Genomic DNA, 18,566 nt, shown 5'->3' on the forward strand with positions numbered 1-18,566 from the left:
GTGAGGAGCTATCAATAGATCAAACCAGATGGAAATAAGAAGCACAAGAGAGGCCAGGGGTTAGGTAGATCTTGTTGCATAAGCAAATTTCCTCTCAGAAAGGAAGTACTTTTATACTAATTCATGGTTGGTAGGAGCCAATGACCAAGCTGGTTGAAATCATTTAGTAACAAGGTGAAGTAATATAGCTCACAACATGGTGCTGTTATCAGCGTTTGCTGACACAAAGACAGGTTAATGTCCCCTCTCCTAATGGAGCAATGATTATGAACAGGAATTCATTATTCAAGGTTGAAGGCAGATTAAATAAAATGGTTTGTTCAATTCAATTTCCCATCTTTTCAAAGTGAAAAGCTCCCTAGGTAAAACAATTGTCAGCCTCTGCTAGAGGAAGTTCTTCTAGTATTATTGGGTGCACTTTTAAATACCTTCTAACTTCTAACTTTTTCCACATTCAGCTATGCATTTCATGAAAAAACAACATACACAGAGAGATATTTTGAATTATCCTTTCACAAAATACATACTTATAAATGCATGTTATTGAAATGAATTCATCTCTGAAAACATTGTATTATAAAGTAGGTGCTGTTATATGCATTTCTGTACTGTACTGCATTTCTGTGCATTTCATATATATTTTATAGAAATATGTTTTAATATGTGTATTTATGGAGTTTTTACAATGTTTATGTGTTTTAACCATGCTTTAACCTATTGGGAAAACCAGGAATCTCCATAGGCTTTGGAAGAATGACCCTTTTGGAGATTAATGGGTATTCACACTATTTGGAATAATCATAACCTTTTGGAAAGCATAACCTTGTTAGAGATCATAGCCTTTTTGAAAGTATTATCTTCCTAAGAAGAGTTAAAAACTCACTTGAGTAAACTTTCTCCTTAGTGGTAAATATCCACTATCATTCATACAAGACAATTTAGCCTTCTCAGCTGTTAGACTGATATACCTGGTTATCTCTCTGAACAGTTAGGAACAAAGATATGCCAATGCATAAAATATATAGCAGATCTTCAAAAGTGGGATCATGAGGAGATGTCAAAGGGGTCGCCAATGACCATCAGAAAACACAATGTTTTCTGTTGGTCATAGGGGTTCTGTATAGGAAGTTTGGCCCTATTGTATTTTTGGTGAGGTTCAGAATGCTCTCTGATTGTAGGTGAACTATACATCTCAGCAACTACAACTCCCAAATGCTAAGGTCTATTTTTCCAAAATTCCAACAGTGTTAACATTTTGGCATATTGAGTATTTGTGCCAAATTTGGTCCAGATCCCTCATTGTTTGAGTCCACAGTGCTCTCTGGATGTAGGTGAACTACAACTCCAAAAATCAAGGTCAGTGCTCACAAAACCCTTCCAGGATTTTCTGTTAGTCATGGGAGTTCAGTGTGCCAAGTTTGGTTCAATTCCATCGTTGTCGACAGGCATGTAGCCGGGGGGGGGGGGGGCCTTGAGGGGCTTCAGCCCCCCCCCGAAATTCTCATGGTGGTTTGCGAAAAGGCCTTACTGTTGCATTATTTAAACTGTTATGTTTATTCATATCATGATCTGATCGCCATACTCAATATATCCCATATGCATGGGGGTATTGGGGTAATGATACAAAAGGTTTGCTAGGCTAGACCCTCTTTCACTCAGACTCAGCCCCCCCAACTCAGCCCCCCCCAACCCCCCCTGAAAAAAATTCAGCCCCCTCCCCCCTCAACGAAATCCTGGCTACGGGCCTGGTTGTCGGAGTTCAGAATGCTCTTTGATTGTAGGTGAACTATAAATTCCAGCAACTACAACTCCCAAATGACAAAATCAATCTCCCCCAACAACACCAGTATTCAAATTTGGGTGTGTCAGGTATTTATGCAAAATTTGGTCTTGTGAATGAAAATACATCCTGCATATTTACATTGCAGTTCATAACAGTAGCAAAATTATAGTTATGAAGTAGCAACAAAAATAATTTTATGGTTGGGGGTCACCACAGCATGAGGAACTGTATTAAGGAGTTGCAGCATTAGGAAGGTTGAACTGCTTGAACTGAACATCTCACTGCAGCATATTGACTATATTCCTGCTCTAACTGACATCTACCGACTCAACTGACTTTTAACTCTAACTGACTCAAACCTCAACTGACTTCTAACTGACTTAACTGACTTCTGATTCAAACGCATTCTAAAATGGAGCCTCACTCTGAACATTGTGTCCAATTCTGGGCACCATAATTCAAGAGAGATATTGACAAGCTGGAATGTGTCCAGAGGAGGGCGACTAAAATTATCAAGAGTCTGGAGAACAAGCCCTATGAGGAGCGGCTTAAGGAGCTGGGCATGTTTCGCCTGAAGAAGAGAAGGCTGAGAGGAGATATGATAGCCATGTATAAATATGTGAGAGGAAGCCATGGGGAGGAGGGAGCAAGCTTGCTTTCTGCTTCCCTGGAGACTAGGACGCGAAACAATGGCTTCAAACTACAAGAAAGGAGATTCCATCTGAACATGAGGAAGAACTTCCTGACTGTGAGAGCCATTCAGCAGTGGAATTCTCTGCCCCGGAGTGTGGTGGAGGCTCCTTCTTTGGAAGCTTTTAAACAGAGGCTGGATGGCCATCTGTCAGGGGTGATTTGAATGCAATATTCCTGCTTCTTGGCAGGGGGTTGGACTGGATGGCCCATGAGGTCTCTTCCAACTTTATGATTCTAAGATCTAGGTCACATGGTCTGTAGTCCCTCCCACAACCTCAAAGCAACATAGAGTTAAGGGGAAAATCTGCATGTCAAGATATACACACAATATAGGCAGCAATCACAATTATATACATACCAAACAACTAGTATAGGAGGCTTGTCGAAGGTTGCTATTTCCAACATAACCTGCCTCAAGAAGAGGCAAGAAGATATAAAATTGTTATTATGAATTATTATTGAAAACTTTGGGAGATCTAAATGATAAGTATATCCTTTTTTGTATCTCCATCCTGATGATATCAATCATTTCTGTTTGAATCATAAATTCCAAAGATCACATTTCTCAAATATCCCCATCTTCAAACCGAAAGACCAAACAAAAGAGGAAATGCATTGAGTCCATAGGCTTTACAAATAGCCTTCAAAATATGAACACATCTAAGCTTCAGCTGCTGTTCAGGTATATGTGTAGCTGGGATTCATTTCTTCTCCCAAAACAGAATATTATGAGTTTTTTATTTGGTTGGGATCCCTGTGAGCACTACAATAACAAACAAAATTAGATCTGATCCATGCTTTCTTTCTTCCTGCTCTAGTAATATTGCATACGTGTTAAACAATAAGATTATGAACCATGGCACTCTAATGTATTTTCTTCCGTTGCCTACCAGCCTGAATCATAACCCAATGGTGTGAATTCCCAGACCTGATATTCTCCACACATTTGCCACAACTCATATGCCTGATATTTCTTTCCAATAATAACTTTCCTTTAGGCATGGTTATTAAGGCTTCCATCTCTGTGAAATAGCTTGTATTCACTGAGGCAGGGGCTTAATGGGAAGTGATGCTCTATATAGCATGCTTTAAGCCAGTATGTTAAAAATAGTAAAATGATTCACTTTTTATCATTTGATCTACCTAATTACTTAAGTCACAGAAAGTGGGGGGGGGGGGGGGGACACCTTCTAAATTCATGTAGCACTCTTGCCCTGTTACATGAGTGGGAAGAAATTTGGCCACAATCAGTATCTATACACCTTTGCAATAGTGCCCTTACTCTTACCTTCCTCCTTGAACTCCTCTGCTGCCACCACATGGATGTTTTTGTATTTCAGAAATGAACCCCCCTTTGTCTTTCCCTTTCCTTCTTTTCTTTGGAAGACATTCTTTGGGAGAGGTAAAGCAAAGAACAAAAACTAAGATCAGCTTCTCCAGAGAGGACAAGTTTCATCCCGAGTGAGTCTCAGTCCAGACATTTACAAAGCAAAGACAACTATTAAATGGAGGGTGAAAGGGGGAGCCTGTAATAATGAGTTTTTAATTACCTTACTCCTTACCTTATTGCTTTCCAGCAGCCCCCCAATGAAAACCAACAGTGGCGGTTCCTATTGGAAATGTTAATTACTTCTGTGGATAATTAGACTTTCAGGGTTTCGGAAGCATCTGACCTCACTTAATAATGGCAGAAGAAGGTGAGGAAAGGGGAAAGATGTGTTTTATACATGCTGAGGGAAGCAAAACCAGGAGAAAATTCCCAGATTAAAAGAACATCTATATAAAGTGATATGGGGCAATGAAATGTACTTTGTACAGTATCACTCTATATGGGAAGGGAATCATACTGCTTCCCAGATGTTGTTGGATTGTCCTTTCCAGCATTTCTGACCATTAGGGTTGCTGAGACTTGCAACATCTGGAATTCTGCAGAAGTCTTACTCTGGATCTATAAATCATTTTTCATCTTTCCTTTTGGACTAAGAACAAGAGTTTATGGAGGCCTGTAAATAACTAATTGTTTTCCTTTCCCATCTCACATTCTTTGGCATCTTACAAAGGAACATATATAGTGCATTTAAGGTCCCTTCCACACAGCTGTATAAAACCCACATTGAACTAGATTATATGGCAGTGTGGATTCAGATAATCCACTTCAAAGCAGATATTAGGGATTATCTGCCTTGATATTCTGGGTTATATGGCTATGTGGAAGGGCCCTAAGCCACATTTATTTTTTGTGTAAGTCACTAACAGGACTCTGCCCTGTTTTGTGCAGAAATGGGCAAAATGTAGTCCTCCAAATGTAGGTGGACTATAAGTGTAAGAAGCCCAAGAAAGCATAGCCAATGATAAGGCATACTGGGAGTTCCAGTACAACACCATTGGGAAAGTTGCACTTTGCTTTCCTATTCTGGTTTAGCAGGATGAGCTTCTGGGATTGTCCTCATATGAATCTGCCAACTTTTCCATGTTGAGCGTGGTAGAACATCTGAATTTAAGTATGATCCCCTCCTTCTGTTGATCTCTACATATTACTTATGTTACAGTCCATTTGGCCTTAATTGTGTGATTTGCTATTGACAGTTATGGTCAGTTAAGATAAACTGACAAACACAGAAGGAAGAATACGACACTTTCAGAAATTGGAAGGTTTCCAAACTTTGTGTCCATTTTGCAAGTTAAGATACCTTTGTTGTATATTTATTTATTTACAGTATTTTTATACCACCCTTCTCAACCCTGAAGAGGACTCAGGGCAGTTCACAATGCTGGCAACAATTCAATGTATATGCCTCATCTTATACCTAAGGTCTGGCAAACATTTCCCCATTATCTCTTTTGATACAATTTTGTGATGAATTTTCTGATAGGAAATAATAATGCAATAAACAAGTACATATTGGGGAGAGAAAAACTTAAAGCATAATACTGTGATGATTCCAAATGTCATAGGATGGGCAGTACCCAGCCTTTCCTTTGGAAAGCCTTCACACTGTACAGCTGTTGATAGTAATAATTTCTATTAGTTTTAAGAAGATGAAACACAATGCTGAGAAATCAGAGGAGGCCATCACAAAATATCTCAGCAAGGTTCTTCCTTCTAATGTTTATAATCCATCTTAAATCTTTTGTCATCTGCTTGGACTTCAAAGACCACAGACGTAGCAGGGGAATCACAACCATCCTCAGCGAAATTCAACACAACCTGGAAAAGACACATCTGGCATAATATTGGTTGTTTTCTCCATACCGTGGCTTCGAGAGTTTTCTTTTCTAACTCTGTCCGTTATGTTTTTGCCTCACTCTGATCCATTAGTTTCTTTTTGATTTGACAGTAAAAGTTCCACATGTCTGAACTTTTACTTTATTTAAAGCTGCCCTTTCCCATTCCATCCTTCTCTGCCTTAGGCAACTAGACCTCCTGGAAGGCTTCAGGTACTGCGTTCTTGGACAAAGTTAGAGACAACCTGCAGAAAAGCATGAAGACAAATACCTTCCATTAATTGTTTTCCACTATACTGCCATTTCATACACTGAGACAGGATTTTGAAATGTTGGTGGATTTGTTTTCCCCTGGCCAATTGGGCTTACAAATACCCAGACCAATGATATTTAAACAGAACATTTCTCACTGACATGTTAAACGATCTGATTCACATTATAGCTAATAGCACCGGCCTGCCTGAGTGAACATCATTTCACTTTACTGATCTGTTTTGGCCACACCTTCTGCCCTGACACCATTCAAATAAAAAGACAGCAGACCTGTTGGCTGATTTAGCTTCATTTGGGGTGGGGGTTGTATGCTGACGTGCTCAATCACATCAGTGGTCATCGGCTGAAACAAAATTATTGCACATCGAGAAAGCTTGTTAGTTCAAGACAGAGCAAACCAGGCAAAGCAATGCACCCAAGGCTCTGTTGTTACAGTTTGACACACTTTAGAAAGATATGTATTAAAAGTGATTTCTTGTTACAGCATTTGAACAGTAGCTCAATGTCACTGCTGATCACAATGGTGAAAAAAAAAACCTAGTTGTTGCACTGCTAATGAGCTTTCCATAGCTTCTCTTAGTTTTTTTTTTAAGAGTGGGGGAAACTTTAGGATTGACAAAACAAATAAAACTTGAAAAATATGTTTAATGACCTCCAGAAAGGTTCCTTAAAAATAACTTGCGAGGTTAAAGGTAAAGGTTTCCCCTAAACATTGAGTCCAGTTGTGTCTGACTCTGGGGGGTGGTGCTCATCTCCATTTCTGAGCCGAAGAGCTGGTGTTGTCCGTAGACACCTCCAAGGTCATGTGGCCAGCATGACTGCACAGAGCACCATTACCTTCTCACCAAGTTGGTACCTATGGAGCTACTCACATTTGCATGTTTTTGAACTGTTAGGTTGGCAGAAGCTGGGTCTAACAGCAGGAGCTCACCTCACTACCCAGATTCGAACTGCTGATATTTCGGTGAGCAAGTTCAGCAGCTCAGTGGTTTAACCTGCTTTGCCACTAGCAAAACTAGCTGGAAACTACTATTATGCCTTTATTAAATTCTTATCATTCTTGAAAAAGCTTCTTACAGGTGGGCTATTACTTAAAATTATTTACTTCTAATTTTTGCAATTCTTTGAATGAAAGCAACTGTGAAATTATTTATGCAACTTTAATTTTTAAAAAGGAATAAATATTAGACCTTTGACCAGGCTTAGAATGTTTGACTGTTTTTACAATCCTGATCTGGACCAATCCCCACTATGGCTGCTGTGTATTGTCATCAGTCACTATTTTTCCCTGCAATACATAAACAAGCATTAAAAGCAGTTAGATTCAATAATGTTTACTGTCAGCTCAGTTCTACATCACAGAACATGTGCATCCTGACACAAAAGATTCAACCAACATGAAAGTAATGTATTGTAATATATCGAACCAAAAAAAGGGAAATCGCTGAACATACTGAATTGTTGCCCTCAAGGAATCACTATTTGTATTACAATGCCAACATCTATCTGTCTCTATCTGTTTATCTGTCTGTCTATCCAATCTATCTACCTAATCTAGCTATCTAATCTATCTATCTGTTTAGTCTATAACATATTTTGTTAAAAGATTTGTTTTCTTTATATATTTAAAGCTCTCAGAACACTCTGCTTAATAAATACATGTAGATGTATTAGATATATTATTTCTAAACAGGCATGACAATTACTGTTGCAAAACAACGACAACAAAACTTAAATTCCAGGAATTGAAGGATAAACATCATGTATTGTTCAATAGCTAGAAGATCATATTGCTTTTGCTCTCCATGAACATATATTTCATATATGTCAATTTCAAAAAAGTACATTTTGGAAAAATGACCAGTTTATATTAATGTTCATGTCCAGCCCTTGTTCATATCATTTGGATCAAATCCATTTTTAAGAAGTCTTTGTTGACCTTCAGTCCTGAAAGAAACAGCATCAGTAGGAATGGGGAGGAATCACCACTCTAAAATTGACACAGGGGGCATCCACATTGTAGAATTAATGTAGTTTGACACCACTTTACTTACCTTGGCTCAATACTATGGAATCATGGGAGCTGTAGCTTTACAAGGTTACTGGCTTTTTCTGCCAAAAAATGCTGGTGCATCACCAAATTACAATGCCCATGATTCCATAGCATTGAGCCATGGCAGTTAAATTAGTAGCAAACTGCATTAATTCTGTTCATAGGCCTCAGATGCAATGTTGAATGTGGCCTTTGGCTTCTGCAGAAAAACTTTGGTTGAGATAGAATAAATTCATTGAACTTCAAAGGTAAGCTCACCTAATTACTTGGTAATAAAAGAAATCTCAAAATCAAGAACCTGCCACATGCCATCATATTGCAGTCTGGTCCATAAACAATATGTGAACATTATGTACTTTGGATATCAGATGAGTACAGTGATCAGTGAGGTTAGAAAAAATAATTCTTATAGTAATATTTCTATATGGAAATATCATTTTGTATTGTTTGAAACTTGTAAGAATGAGTTGTTATCTTTTCTCAGAAATCTTTATATTTATGAAATTTCTAATCAATTTTCAGGGAGAAAAAATGGGCAAAACCATGAATGTATTTGAACAATATGCACCCTAAAGCAATTTCTCAGGGAAAGAGGGAACAGACATGGAGCAGTGAATGACCAAGATGTACAGAGTGCTATTCATAGAATCATAGAATCATAGAATCAAAGAGTTGGAAGAGACCTCATGGGCCATCCAGTCCAACCCCCTGCCAAGAAGCAGGAATATTGCATTCAAATCACCCCTGACAAATGGCCATCCAGCCTCTGTTTAAAAGCTTCCAAAGAAGGAGCCTCCACCACACTCCGGGGCAGAGAGTTCCACTGCTGAATGGCTCTCACAGTCAGGAAGTTCTTCCTAATGTTCAGATGGAATCTCCTCTCTTGTAGTTTGAAGCCATTGTTCCGCGTCCTAGTCTCCAAGGAAGCAGAAAACAAGCTTGCTCCCTCCTCCCTGTGGCTTCCTCTCACATATTTATACATGGCTATCATATCTCCTCTCAGCCTTCTCTTCTTCAGGCTAAACATGCCCAGTTCCCTAAGCCGCTCCTCATAGGGCTTGTTCTCCAGACCCTTGATCATTTTAGTCGCCCTCCTCTGGACACATTCCAGCTTGTCAATATCTCTCTTGAATTGTGGCGCCCAGAATTGGACACAATATTCCAGGTGTGGTCTAACCAAAGCAGAATAGAGGGGTAGCATTACTTCCTTAGATCTAGACACTATGCTCCTATTGATGCAGGCCAAAATCCCATTGGCTTTTTTTGCTGCCACGTCACATTGTTGGCTCATGTTTAACTTGTTGTCCACGAGGACTCCAAGATCTTTTTCACACGTACTGCTCTCGAGCCAGGCGTCACCCATTCTGTATCTTTGCATTTCGTTTTTTCTGCCAAAGTGGAGTATCTTGCATTTGTCGCTGTTGAACTTCATTTTGTTAGTTTTGGCCCATCTCTCTAATCTGTCAAGATCGTTTTGAATTCTGCTCCTGTCCTCTGGACAATTGGCTATCCCTCCCAATTTGGTGTCGTCTGCAAACTTGATGATCATGCCTTCTAGCCCTTCATCTAAGTCATTAATAAAGATGTTGAACAGGACCGGGCCCAGGACGGAACCCTGCGGCACTCCACTTGTCACTTCTTTCCAAGATGAAGAGGAAGCATTAGTGAGCACTCTCTGTGTTCGTCCACTTAACCAATTACAGATCCACCTCACCGTAGTTTTGCCTAGCCCACATTGGACAAGTTTCCTTGCCAGAAGGTCATGGGGGACCTTGTCGAAGGCCTTACTGAAATCCAGGTACGCTACATCCACGGCATTCCCCGCATCTACCCAGCTTGTAGCTCTATCGAAGAAAGAGATCAGATTAGTCTGACATGACTTGTTTTTGATAAATCCATGTTGACTATTAGCGATGACTGCATTTGTTTCTAAGTGTTTGCAGACCGCTTCCTTAACAATCTTTTCCAGAATCTTGCCCGGTATCGACGTGAGGCTGACCGGACGGTAGTTGTTTGGGTCATCCTTTTTTCCCTTCTTGAAGATTGGGACCACATTGGCCCTCCTCCAATCTGCTGGAACTTCTCCCGTTCTCCAAGAACTCTCAAAGATGGTTGCCAATGGTTCTGAAATGACTTCCGCTTGTTCCTTCAATACTCTGGGGTGTAGTTGATCTGGCCCTGGGGACTTGAACTCATTAAGAGCGGCCAGGTATTCCTGGACGACTTCTTTCCCAATTTGGGGTTGAATGTCCTCCAAACCCTCATCCACTCCATCTTGCTGAGGTTGAAGACTCTCTTTTTGTGAGAAGACCGAGGCAAAGAAGGCATTAAGTAGTTCTGCCTTTTCCCTATCCCCTGTCAGCATTGCCCCATCTTCTCCTCGAAGAGGTCCTATCGCCTCCTTGTTTTTCCTTTTTCTACTGACATAAGAATAAAAGCCCTTTTTATTGTTTTTAATGTCCCTGGCAAGTCTGAGCTCGTTTTTTGCTTTAGCCTTGCGGACCTTTTCCCTACAGGTGTTGGCTATTTGTTTGAATTCTTCTTTGGTGATTTCTCCCTTTTTCCACTTCTTGTGCATGTCTCTTTTGTGTCTTAGCACAGTTAGAAGTTCTTTGGACATCCATTCTGGCTTCTTTGCACTTGTCCTATTTTTTCTCTTTGTTGGCACAGTTTGCAATTGCGCCTTGAGTATTTCACTCTTGAGAAATTCCCATCCATCCGTAACTTCCTTGTCTTTTAGTATCTGTGTCCACGGAATGCTGCTCAGCGTTTCCTTCATTTTTTGGAAATCAGCTCTCCTAAAGTCCAAAATGCGGGTTTGACTTGTCTTAGTTTCGGCCTTCCTTTGTACCTCAAATTGCAGGAGCACATGGTCACTTGCCCCTAAGGATCCTACCACTTCGACCGCATCGATCAGGTCCTCCGCATTTGTTAAGATGAGATCAAGAGTAGTCAATCCCCTTGTTGCTTCTTCTACCTTCTGGACCATGAAATTGTCTGCAAGGCAAGCGAGGAATTTGTTGGACCTTGTACTCTTGGCCGAGTTTGTTTTCCAGCAAATATCGGGATAGTTGAAGTCGCCCATGACTACTACATCTCTTCTCTGTGCATGTTTGGTCAACTGTTGGCAGAAGACTTCATCAAGTTCTTCCTCCTGGCTTGGGGGTCTGTAGTAGACGCCTACAACGACATCTTTTTGAGTCCCAGTTCCCTTGATTCTTATCCAGATGATTTCAAGCTGGTTTCCCAGATTGCTGTCTTGAATCTCTTCTGTAGCATAAGAGTTTTTGACATATAAGGCTACTCCGCCTCCTCTCCCCTTTGTTCGGTCTCTGTGAAAGAGGTTATACCCCTCGATATCTACATTCCAGCGATAGGAGTCATCCCACCAGGTTTCAGTGATCCCTATGATATCATATTTGTGGTGTTGTGCTAAAAGTTGGAGTTCGTCTTGTTTATTTCCCATGCTCTGTGCATTAGTGTAAAGACATGTGAGCCCCTCAGATCTTCCCCTGAGCTGTTTAGTTGGGATTATTGTGCTTTGGGTACTTGGTCCTTGTTGTGTTTGTGCAGCCCTCCGTTTAGCCTTCTGGCGATTCCCAGATATTGTGGGTAAAGTAGTGTTCGCAAGGCTGTTGTCCCCCTCCCCCGGTGGACCTAGTTTAAAGTGCGTCTAATGAGGTTTGCGAGTCTGTGAGCAAAAAGGTGTTTTCCTACTTGTGTGAGATGCACCCCATCCCTTGCCAGTAGGCCATCCTCCTGGAAAAGCAGGCCATGGTCGAGGAAGCCAAAGCGTTCCTCCTGACACCATTTTCTAAGCCAGTCATTGACCTGTACTATTTTTCTGGCTCTTGTGGGTCCGTGTCTTACAACAGGGAGGAGGGATGAAAAGACCACCTGTACATTACATTCTTTTAGCTTTGCTCCTAGAGCTCGAAAATCATTTGTGATCTTTTGAAACGTATGCCTTGCAGTGTCATTGGTTCCTACATGAATCAACATGAGGGGAGGACGGTGATAGGGCTTGAGGAGCCTGGTGAGCCTCTGAGTGATATGGTGTATTTTTGCCCCCGGTAGGCAGCATATTTCTCGAGCCATCCCATCTGGTCTGGAAATGACAGCTTCCGTTCCTCTAAGGAGGGAGTCGCCTACTACCAAGACCTGTTTACTTTCGGGAATGACAGGGCCCCTTTTGTGCATTGTAGTGTGTAGGTCTCCAGAAAAGTGATCCTGTTGGTGTGAATTGTGTAGGTGAAAAGTGTTGTCCTCCTCCTCGACATCCCCGGTGCATTCGTCAAGGACAATCCATTGAGATTCGTCCAAGAGCCTATGGTTCTCCTGTATGTGTTCCTGTTGCACCTGGTCTACGGTTGGGGATGGTACACCTGCACGATTGCGCAAGTGTGAATGTTGTGAAGTGTTGTCCCAGTCAGGGCTATCCCCTGCACACTGATCAAGGATGAGCCACTGATCAGTATCTAAGCCATTCTGGTCTTCCCCAATATTTTGTGTTTCTTGGTCAGGTGATAGTTGTGTGAGAATTTGGAATCTATTGTGTAACTGCAGCTGAGCGTAAGTATTCTGAGGAGGCTTCCGGGTCCTATGTGTCCTTCTAAGGGTGACATTTCTCCAAGCCTGAGGGTTGTCCACAACTGAGGTGCTGTTTTGTTGAGCCTCCCCGTAATGTTGGTGCGATATGGGCTGCGTGTCTAGGACAGTGTGGTGTGTGGTGTCTAAGAACAGCTCAAGTTCCTGAATGTCCTTAAGGGTGTTAATACGGTCCTCGAGTTGTCGAATCCTGTGTTCCATGCGAGTGATCTGTTTACACTTGGGGCAGATGTAATTGAGTAATTGTAGTGTGAAAAAGCTGAACATGCCACAGCTCGTGCATGAGACGGGAAGTTTTCGTGTTTGTTCCATCTAGAGGTTGCTAATGACCCCCTCTTGGTGTGTGTTTGATGTTGTTGTCTGTATGCAGGGGTGAAAGTGTAGGTCACTGAGTGTACGATTTCGTACACTGACGGCGCGCGCGACACTGGTTTATATAGGATAACCAGGAAGCCCCTCCTCAAACAAAGGAGTCAATTTTTAAACTCAGGAAGCCCCTCCTCTCAAACAAAGGAGTCAGTTTTTAAACTCAGGAAGCCCCTCCTCTCAAACAAAGGAGTCAGTTTTTAAACTCAGGAAGCCCCTCCTCTCAAACAAAGGAGTCAGTTTTTAAACTCAGGAAGCCCCTCCTCTCAAACAAAGGAGTCAGTTTTTAAACTCAGGAAGCCCCTCCTCTCAGACAAAGGAGTCAGTTTTTAAACTCAGGAAGCCCCTCCTCTCAAACAAAGGAGTCAGTTTTTAAACTCAGGAAGCCCCTCCTCTCAAACAAAGGAGTCAGTTTTTAAACTCAGGAAGCCCCTCCTCTCAAACAAAGGAGTCAGTTTTTAAACTCAGGAAGCCCCTCCTCTCAAACAAAGGAGTCAGTTTTTAAACTCAGGAAGCCCCTCCTCTCAGACAAAGGAGTCAGTTTTTAAACTCAGGAAGCCCCTCCTCTCAAACAAAGGAGTCAGTTTTTAAACTCAGGAAGCCCCTCCTCTCAGACAAAGGAGTCAGTTTTTAAACTCAGGAAGCCCCTCCTCTCAAACAAAGGAGTCAGTTTTTATTCATTTGAAAAATAAGTATATGTGGAACAATATATCCCAAAAAGATGCACAAAGTCTTTTAGAAAAAGTGTGTGTGTGTGTGTGTGTGTTATTTGTACAGAATGGAACGAGAATTCAGAAAGATGTAAAAAGGAAAAGAAAAGCCTAGCTCTGACTGATTTGTGCATCAATAGTGACCAGTGATTACAAGAATAAATATTATCATAGGGACAGATAGGCCAAAAGGTCTGTGGACATGTCCAATGGCAACTGGTGGCTCCCATGCCAGTGAGGTGGTAAATAATAATAATAATAATAATAATAATAACAACACTTTATTTATATTCTGCCCTTCTCACCCCGAAGGGGACTCAGGACGGATCACAGTACATATACTTGGCAAACATTTAATGCCACTTTGTATAGACAATACACAGAAAGAGAGACAACAGAAGGAGGTGGTTTGTTTTGATTCAGTGTCCAGCTGTTTTTGATACCATGGAAGATTGGGCTTGAATCCAGGAGGTGCTGTTGCTCTATCCTCTATGGTGAAGAGCTGTCAGGACTTCCTCCTTCCTTTTGGTCACCCAGCATTTTCTGATCTTCTTTCTTTATGGTGTCGTAAAACACCTCCCCCACTTTTTAGCGGTACCCAATTTCTCAAATTACAGCTAAAGCTGTTTTTGAATTACTTAGGTAAACAACGAGCTAGGGTGTCGTTTGGCATCTTACACCAACCTGAGTTTGAACTTGTAACCTTTTGGTTGATAGAACTTACCATTACTGACGATTTACCAGCTGTGCTAAATTCCAGATGTTAGGTTCAACTTTAAGAAAACTATGCAAAGTAATGAATCTGTTTGCTTCATCTTCTTGGAAGCTGCTTTAAATTTTAGACTAAATATGAAGAGGGTTTCTGTGAGTTTTCCAAGCTGTATGGCCATGCTCCAGAAGCATTCTCTCCTGAATTTCACCTGCATCTATAGCAGGCATCCTCAAGGTGTGGCTGCTTACCTTGAAGCTGCAAGGCCATTAAATGTTAATCAAGGTGTCCAATGGCAACATTCACACCATCCTCAAACAGACAAGAGTTATTTCTCTCACCCTGGACATTTCACAGATATATAAACCCCACTTGCCTAGTTTCCAACAGACTTCACAACCTCTGAGGATGCTTGCTTAGATGCAGGCAAAACATCAGGAGAGAATGCTTCTAGAACATGGCTATACAGCCTGGAAAACTCACAGCAACCCAGTAATTCTGGCCATAAAAGTAAAAGAACTCATTCTGCCTTCATGTGAAGGCTGCCGGAGTTCTGGTGCGTACAAATGATATGCCAGGAAAAAGGGGAGGGGAGGAGAAAAATTGAGTTCTTCTGCTTTCATGGCCAGAATTGCTGGGTTGCTGTGAGTTTTCTGGGCTGCATAGGGTGAGTTCTTTATTGCATTTAGGAGGGCTTGTGGGGAGGCAATTAAGGGTCCCAATGTTATACTGGGAAGTCCCAATACAACATCAGGACACCCACTACAGAAAGCATGCGCTTTCTGGGGTGAGTGTGGACAGGGCCCCAGGAACATCTGCGCTTAGAAAAAAAAACAGATGTTCCTGGGATAAAGCCCTGTCTGGAAAGGCCCTGGGTTATATGGCTGTGTGGAAGGACCCAGAGTTGCAATGAATTGTACTCTCCACTGAAAAAAAGTTTGGATGATGAATGGTATAGGTCAGGGGTCCTCAAATTAAGGCCCGGGGGCCGGATACGGTCCTCCAAGGTTATTTACCCGGCCCTCGCTCAGGGTCAACCTAAGTCTGAAATGACTTGAAAGCACACAACAACAACAACAACAACAACAACAATTCTATCTCATAACATTTAGGAAACGGGTGACGCCTTTGGAGTCAGGCCTTTGATGAATGAGACAACACCATAGGACCCTGGATGGAAGTTGAGGTAGATCCATCTTAATAGGACGACTTACCACTGTAGTTTTATATATATAGTGTTTTTAAAGTTGTTTTTGTAATTGTGATATATGATATTTTAATGAGTGTATATGTTTTTATGGCTGGAAACCGGGCTGAGTCCCTCAATGAGGTTGAGAAGCTCGGTATAGAAAACTGTGAAATAAATAAATAAATAAATCAAAAGCAGGCCCACACTTCCCATTTAAATACTATTAAGTTTATATTTATTAAAATAGTTCATTTTAATTATTGTATTGTTTTAAGTGTTTTTTTGCACTACAAATAAGATATATGCAGTGTCCATAGGAATTGATTCATATATTTTTTTCAAATTATAATCTGGCCCTCCAACAGTTTGAGGGAATGTGACCTGGCCCTCTGTTTTAAAAGTTTGAGGACCCCTGGTATAGGTTGATCTCAACAAGCCAAAATTCTAAACTTTATGAACTGCAAATAAGAACAGATTTGACTAGATATTAACTGAGAAATGCATCACATTCACATCTGGAATACACAGCTTCCACCCAGGCTTTTATTCACTTTGTACAGTTTGTTTCTTTTTCAGTCCCTACCCCACCCTTTGCTGTAGCTGTGAGGATACCCAGTTCTATTTTAAAACTTGATTTACATAGAAATCAGATACTGTAGTAAGTAACACACACATTGTACAGCTACTGTAGCTCAATTGCAGCCAAACTATATAGTGCTACCATCTGTGGTGTGATAATGCAGATGTGTGCATAAAATCTGTTATCATAAACATGCATCTTCTTCAAGGCTACATTTTGATACCACCAATTTGATATATCACTATGTTTTAAAGGTATATTTAAAGGTATACTTGTCAGAGTTTGGAAAAAAAGTGCTTAAAAATTAAGACTTTCACAATGCTCCAGTCACATAGCCTGTGGCAAGTGGCCAGGCTGGCAGAGAGGATTCTGGAATTACCAATAAATTCACCTTTCTCAAATTCTGATCAATCATTAAGAATATTTCTGACTGATGGAAGATATATTTAAAACTTACGAGCCTTGATGTTTCAACTGAGAAAAGTGTTCATTTTCCTTAAGGGGCAAAGTTCAATTTTGGGAGACTCGGGAATCAACATGTTTCATTTGGTTGGTGTGTGAAGTTTGTGTTTCAACTAGAAGCCTGATTGCAAAATTTGAGCAGGGCTGTTGAAGACAGGCTTACATGGAGGTATCTTATTCATAGGGTCACCTTAAGTTGCAGTCAACTTGAAGGCAGAGAACAAAAACAAAAACAATTGGTATCACCTTGAGAGCTTCCAATTTCCTAAAGTGTGTTTAAGTACTCTTCTTTAATTCAATGTTATCTTCCTTCTGGAGGTGTCTACAAACAACATCGGCTCTTCAGCTTAGAAATTGAGATGAGCACCAACCCCCCAGAGACAGACATGACTGGACTTTACCTATTACCATAATAATCAATAACAAACCACACAATTATGGCCAAATACACCAGTATATATGTAGGGGTCAAGGGAGGGAGGGGACCAGACTTAAATTCAAATCTTCTACCACTCATAGAATTCATAGAATCATTGAGTTGGAAGAGACTACATGGGCGACCTAGGCCAACTCTCTGCCATGCAGGAAAAGCAGCTCTGACAGATTTCCATCCAGCCTCTGTTTAAAAGCTTCCAAGGAAGAAGCTTCCACACACTTTAAGGCAGAGAGTTCCACTGCTGAACAGCTCTTACAGTCAGGAAGTTATTCTTAATGTTCAGGTGGAATCTCCTTTCCTGTAATTTGAACCCATTGCTCTGAGTCCTAGTTTCCAGGGCAGCAGAAAACAAGTTTGCTCCGTCTTCCTTATGACATCCCTTCACATGTTTCTACATGGCTACCATGTTTCCTCTCAACCCTCTCCTCTGCAGGCTAAACGTACCCAGCTCTTTAAGATGCTCCTCATACGGCATGGTCTCCAGATCTTTAATCATTTTAGTCCCCCTCCTCTGGGCACATTCGAACTTGTCAATATCTCTTTTAAATTGTGGTGCCCAGAATTGGACACAGTATTCCAGGTGAAGTCTAACCAAAGCCAAATAGGGAGGCACCATGATTCTTCTCAATCTAGACACTATAGTCCTTCCGATGAAGCCCAAAATCCCATTGCATTTTTTAGCAACTGCATTACACTGTTGGCTCATGTTCAACTTGTTGTTTCCAAAAACTCCAAGATCTTTTTCACATGTACTGTCAACATGGGGAATTTGACAGTTTCATATGACAAAAGTCCCATAAGACACTACTTGCTGTTGGATATAATTCTGTGTGAATTTCTTGTGAAAGTCTTGAAAGTTGCATGCAATTCCCCTTGGCTACTACATCTTACAATATAATGGACTATGATCCAGGATATCTTGAATTAAGGCAGGCACGTCCTAGCATTATACATGCAAAAATAATGTTCCTATTAAGTGCACAGTTTTGCCTCAGATTGTGATTTTCTGCATTAACTATATGTTAATCATTTTGTCTAACAAGTTGCAGAGATTTCCAGGTTTTATTGCAATATTAAATGATATCCTTAGAGAAATTTAGGCTAGATGGTAGAAAAAGAATTGATCAGTATATTTATGCATTGTAGTAGCATCAACCAATGTTAAAATTATTGTGAGTTTTGATTTCTAATAGAAAATTTAAGCTTTCAGGGCTAAGAGGCTGGTGACACTTATTTTATTCTTCCTTCTTCACAGTGAGAGCCCATTCAGATAGGGTCCATAATGCAGGAGATCCCTCAGTTTTACCAGAAGCATTCAAACGACGTCTCAAGTAAGACCAAATTAATTCGAGACAAAGTGGGGAAACCCTGTTTTGCCCTGAATTAATTTGATACTTGGTAAGACCTGGATATTTGATCAGATCTGGGTCTTTCCAAGTATGGCCCCAGTGTGGATTGGGCCCAGGGACTGCTTCACAC

This window comes from Anolis sagrei, chromosome 5 (genome assembly GCF_037176765.1).
Source record: "Anolis sagrei isolate rAnoSag1 chromosome 5, rAnoSag1.mat, whole genome shotgun sequence".
NCBI lineage: Eukaryota > Metazoa > Chordata > Lepidosauria > Squamata > Dactyloidae > Anolis > Anolis sagrei.